This window comes from Anoplolepis gracilipes, chromosome 4 (genome assembly GCF_047496725.1).
Source record: "Anoplolepis gracilipes chromosome 4, ASM4749672v1, whole genome shotgun sequence".
Lineage (NCBI taxonomy): Eukaryota > Metazoa > Arthropoda > Insecta > Hymenoptera > Formicidae > Anoplolepis > Anoplolepis gracilipes.
In genome coordinates, this window is record NC_132973.1 from 2,110,133 (window position 1) to 2,116,841 (window position 6,709).

Sequence of the window (6,709 nt, forward strand, 5' to 3'; positions counted from 1 at the left end):
AACGTATGATACATAGTTTATATTTTAAATAATAATAATAATATGCTAAAACTAAGAAGTTGTGTGTATGTAAGAAAATATAAGAAAGGTTATCTTATATTTTCTTTATGATTAGTTTCTTATTTTTCGTAGTTATTTTTTTCTTCAGTTTCATATTTTTAACATCGTATTATTTTGACATAATTACTTTTCAATGCTTAACCGTTTTATTTGGATTGCGAAGGCATTGCATTTTCGTTTCATATGTTATTTAAATCAAATATATTAATTGTAAGTTATTCAATCGTCAATAACATGAGTACGAGTATTTTGATAAAACCTGTTCATGAACATCGTTTCAAATTGACTCGAGAAATCAATTCCCACACAATTCCGAAGTAAAGTTCATTGCCAATAACCCGTGTCGTTGTTTATTTAGGCCATCTCTTTACCTCTCACATTTCCCTTCTTTCACACGCGCGCAATGCGAACATATGTATTGTACCCTTTAAGAGAGAAGCGGCTAGTCTCTCTCCGAACAGATTCGAGCGGTCTAAAAGTAAGCCGAGAAAAAACAACAAGGCGGAGTCTGTGCAAAGTCTACGGAGAAGTAATCGATATCCCGATTCGATATCGATACGGCCGACGGAAAATTTGTCTTTTATTCGCTTTTCGGAAAAGACCAATACTACATAAAGAAAAAGATGCTTTGGAAAGCGATGGTCAAAATTTCGATCAAATGCTTAAGTGAAGGGAAGAGGAAACAGCTTAGCTTGAATGTATGTGGGAATTTAATGACATCATTAGCGGGCGAAGGGTTGATGCGAGAGCAATCGTAACACGTGTGAAAGACACCCCGGGGACACATTCGCTGCGGTGGGAAAAAGAAATGCGAATTTTCAGGAAACGTTCAACACACTATTAAATTCAATTCAATTTGCGTAAAAGTTTCTCGTGTTGATAACGTTGATTAACAAAATTTTGTCCGCAGGTTATTTTTTCACGTCAAATATATGTTTTATTAATCATAAGTTTGCTTTAAATATTCTTCATTCTATTATATTACATTAAAAAGATGTAAATTTGTTTTTTCTTATTCTTAAAATCAAATAACTTAAAAAAATATTTAGTGACGGTGATGAAATATTAAAATAAATTTTATAATAAGAGAGAGAGAGAGAGAGAGAGAGAGAGAGAGAGAGAGAGAGAGCATGTTAAAATTTGTATTTCGTTAAAATTAAGATCTCTACAATCTCACTCAATTCTATTCATTATTTCTTGTAAACTATGTATTTCACTTATTTATTATCTAAATATGCAAATTATATTTAATTTAACTAATAAGATTTCATTTTTAATCCGTTCAAGTATTTATCTAATTGTAAGAAATTTCCATCTGTTTATTTACTTTAATTAACAATTAACTTATCTATAAAAAAAATTCACAAATGCACATTTTTCGCTCATTTAATTCTAATCTAATTAATTAAATGTATATATCTATAAGAATATTTTTTTATCTTCTATTTTATATCCCTTGCTTCTCGTCAAAGGGTTAACACAATCGTAATTGGCCGATTGCACATTTGATGGTGAGGGCGTATATATCTCAATGCATCTCGTAATTGCGAAAGAATCGGCAGCGTGTTGCGTTGTTATCCGAATTAGGGGAAGCAGGGGAAACTTGTGCCGAGCACGGGGCACAGGGCACGGTAGCAAGATGCGTCGCCCGATGGCACCCTGTGGCGACAAACAGAGGGAATAGATTTCACCCGGATCGTCATCCTCGAGGTAGCAAGTGGTCGACATCTGCGTGGCTATCGTTTTCCGCAATGAAAACGTAATGAAACGACTGCTGCTACCAGGAGTAAAAGACATTATCTATTCTTTCTCCCGCGCTCTTTTTCCCTCGTTCATGTCTTTTTTTTTCACGCGCTATTAGCATGCACAATGAGATGCGTAAATTAATCGGCATATAAGCATTATGTGTATTCCCCCCACGATAGAGAGTGTTTATATTTATAATATTACGGGCGTGTGAGTCGTTGATTTATTATAATTAAGCTAAAATGAAATAAAACGTGAATCTTAATTCTCAGTCTGACCTTTTTTTCTTTATTTTATATCTGTTTTTTTTTATAAATAGAAATTATGTGGAAAAATTATTACAAATTGTATATTTATGTATTACATACAATGCATATATTATATCATGTAGTAAAGCTTGTTAGAATCATATATAGAGAGATTTAAAAATACATAAATCATGTATGTTAAATTATAATAAAATATAAAATACATAAATATGATAAGTTTTAAAATTGAAATTTCTTGTAACTTTACTAATAAAATCATGATATCGACTCGAGTCAAAATTCCTTTCGAGAATCTCAGTTTGCTTGAAAAACTGTGTAATTTTAAAAAAACCAAAAGCGGAAGAGATGGCGTCGCGACTCACGTCCGTCGCGTGTTCTCCAATTTCGACACGAGACTGTTTTGTCGGAACTTGTGCGAAATGAAATCCCAAATCGGTCAGGACGAAACAGTTCGGCGACTTGGCGCCAACCTTGACGGACGATCCGAGTGTCTTATTGTCAGTGACCTCTGTGGGAGAAGAGGGTGCCGAAGAATGGCCCTTTTCGGTGACATCGAACGTCGACTAGCACGCGTCGCGCCCTGCAATAAAATGTAACCGGAGGCGTTACGACAATGCAGTCCCTGAAAAGAAGCCCCTCCTGATTCCGAAATGCTTCCTCGGCACGCGGCGCAAGATGCAAAGAGGATGAGTCCCGAAGAGGAATATCTGGCACGCACGTGGAGGAGCTTTTCCGCTCCGGGTCTCGTCCGCACGCAAGATTTTTTTATATAATATCAGACAAAAAGAACTATTCTTGTATCGAAGAAATAATTATTTTGTGAGCAAATACAATAGGTTTACAGCAATAAAGCTACACACTTCTTTGGGGCCAAGAGAAAGAAAATATTTTGTTTATTTGAGGAAAAAAAAAAAAGAAAGACAATGGTCTCTACGATCATAGCTATTTTTTTTTATTTAATCAAATTTCTTCAATGATTATAGATTATTATACTTGTAGCTGTTTTTTGCACTGTACTTGGAATTTTAAAAATTTCCACATTTTTAGCTTGAGTCGATTTTGAGAAAAATGTATTATTTTCTTTTCAAATTTTCGAATTTTTATTTTTATTACGTTAGATTCTAACATCATTTTTCATATCATGTTAGTGTTCATAGCAATTATTATATTGCTGAAGATTTATTATTTATCTCTCGTACAATTAATTTTTTAATTTTTTGAATCCCCGATACAAGAACATTTAAAGAATAAACGATGTTCATTTAATTACTTTGGTTTCTCTTTTGCATATGCAAAGTGTGGAGACCTCCAGATTGTTGTAGCAAGATTAACAAAGAAGAATTAAGAGGAGAGAAAAGAGGACAAATCGTCGCTTGGTGCAAGTGTGAAATACGACGAGAGGCGCCTATAAAAAGATACTCAAGTGGTTGCATATGAGGACGAAACTTTTCGGCTACCTACGTCAACGATTGTCCTCGTTTCTTCTTCGCCGTCGTTCGACGAATGTCGAAGGAACTCGTAAATCGTAAACGCGGAGAAAGGAAGAGCGAGAGATTCGGCAACGAGCTGACATGCTGCCGGCGCCAGGAAGACCGCGACCTCATCTGCAAAGCGATATTTCTCACTTTTCTCGTTATCTTTTCTCACTTATTTTCCCGCCTTCGCAACGATGCATCAACACCTTGTGCAATTTGCATATGTTTGCTATTGTAAGCTTTAAAGAAAGAGAAAAAAGAAAAAAGTGTATATATAAATATATATATATATATATATATATATATATATATATATATATATATATATATATATATAATATTTCGAATACAATCAAAGAAGTTACAAATTTTCGAAATGACGAGATTAAATAAGATAATTTCTAATTTTGATATATATTTTATATATATTATATATTATTATTGAGATTTTAAGCATATGACTTTTTTAAATTTATATATATATATATATATATATATATATATATATATATATATATATTTACATAAACACTTTTGCCTTTTTTCGTTTAATTTTATTCTTCCTTAAAGTATATACATATATGAGGCAATATATATTGTATTGTATTAGTGTTTTAGCATAAAATATCATTAAATTTCTCATAAAAAATCATATATTTAAAAAATATCAATAATAATCTATAATAATATATAATATAATAAAATAGTATGGAAGAAATTATTAATTTATAATTTACATATATGTAATTCTCTAATATACCGTAACTTAAAAATAATATATAATATATATAATTCACATATAAAGAATATATATAATAAACACAAAGAAAATTCCCGATTATTTGACCAAAAAATGCTTCCAGTCAAAATCATCAAGAAGAAGACTCATTATAATTTGTTGATACAGAATATGGAAACTTCATATTTCATATTTAAGAAAATTATAAAAAGTGCAAGAAGTACAAAAACGAATAAAATTTCGACTGAAGAAGACTTCGCATATTGGTCCAGTGGTCTCGAGTTACATGTAAGGGATCCGAGTGATCGACGCCTACCGATACAGTAATCTCGAGTAATACGAAACGAGGGCGTAACTGAGTATTTCTTCATGTCAAGTTCGTCATGTCTCTTCCAATTATAGTCTTTATTATTTCTAACAACGAGACAAATAATTGTTATATATAATAATATAATTCAATAATTAAGAATTTAATTGTGTTGCGTGTGTAAAATTTAACTGCTCATTTTTCGATTTAAAACTGGAATTGCTTTTCAAATAATAAAGTTAATAATTTATCATAAAAATTATTATTACAAAGATTGATCTATTAAATGTTATGTTAATCGAGTTAATGAAATTTTAAATAACATATATTGTTATATTAATTAAAAAGTAAACAAAAATTCATCTATTTTTACACACTCCAATTATCGAATACAGAGAGCTGTTGACAGTGTGAAGATTTTTTTTATTATGCCGAACTTTAATTCGCGCGCGCGCGGCCCCCTTTACGATGCATCAATGGTAACGGGCCGTGACAGGAATCGGTTTTTTGCGAGTGCAAGTAACACCAGCATGGGAAAAGGGCAGATAAAGCTACTTAAGCGGAGTTTCGCTTCGAGGCAGTGACCGGCATTATTTTTAGTTCATTTTGGCGCTAATTACAATGCTCGTAGAATGAACTTTTATCGCACGACCCTCGAGAGGAGTAAATTTCGCTGGCACTTCAAGTCTGAGATGATTTCAAAATTAGACTCACACTTGTAAAGATTCAACGAATTCTATCATGAAAGGATCTGCTCGCTGCATTTCGAGAAAAACATTCATGATGAATCATGGTCGTTCGCCGACCCATTTTAATCGAAACGGCAATCTTACTCGATCCGTGATGATAAAATTAGAGTCCGACGTTCTTCGCCGCGAAAACAGATTTCATTGATTCTCGATATCATCAACGTTCTTCCATTGTATCGTATATCTCACAAATTAACCATGATTCTTGTTATAATCGTATTTAGACGTATATTAAATCTTTTTTAAGATTACATATATCTTTATTTATTCGATAATATTACTAGATGGTAAATCGCTATTTAATATATAATATATATTTAAAAAATTATTTTGCAATAATATATTATTGTTAATAATAATTATAGATATTATTAAAATGTATAAAAGTTAAAATAAAGAGATTTTTTTTTTTAATCGAATCCATGTGCAAAGATTAATCACAAACACGACATGTTGCAGTTTGCGGTCTGATGTCAGCAATCACACATGTCAAAATAATCAACGTACGCGATAAAATTTTGGAAGACTAACTCAGCATCTTTTGATGCCTAGCGTTGCCTAGGTATGAATGAATCTCGTGACAGGATATAGTAAGCAAATTCGTGGAGGAACTAGCTCATCTTAACGAGTCTAAGCGGAGGCTTATGATATACAGAGGACACGTGTACGAAACGGGCGTGTTTATACTTTCCGGCAGTAGCATCACCGGAATACAAAGATCCGAAATTTGTCAAAGGAGATCATCGCATTAATTTTAATAAAAATTTCTAAGCTAAAAATACCGAATGTTAAATTTTCGCAAACGCTTATCATTAATAAAATATTTGTCCCCCTTAAAATATATACTTTGTATAAATTATATCTCAATCTAAAATGTCATTTAAGTATAAACTTTATAAATAAAAAAAAGTTCTCTGTTTCTCAAATTTATGATCGTCTCTTCAAGTGAACTTTCTCAAAAAATTCTCTGCGTCTTTAAATCGCCCTGAAAAAACATTGTCAAAAATTCCAATATTCTGGCATCGCGAAAGATGCGTTGGCAACAGCCACCCACGATCTAGGAGCACGACTTCCTATTCTGCTTCGGTCCTTCCTCCTTAATAAAGCTTCCGTCGCAGGATTTTGAAATCCTACTAATAATATCCGCGGTCGCGCAGATAACCACAATCATCATTTAATTATTATATTTCGAGATGACGTCGCGCGCCATCCTATTTTTTCGAGGGGAGAGGGAAAAAAGCATCAGGTAGAGATCGCTGTTTACATCGAAGTTTTCGTTAGGGGAAAATTAGGTGGACCACTGATGGCGGACCACACACGACTTATTCGTGGCACGTGATTTCGCAGATGACACATCTAGGCTT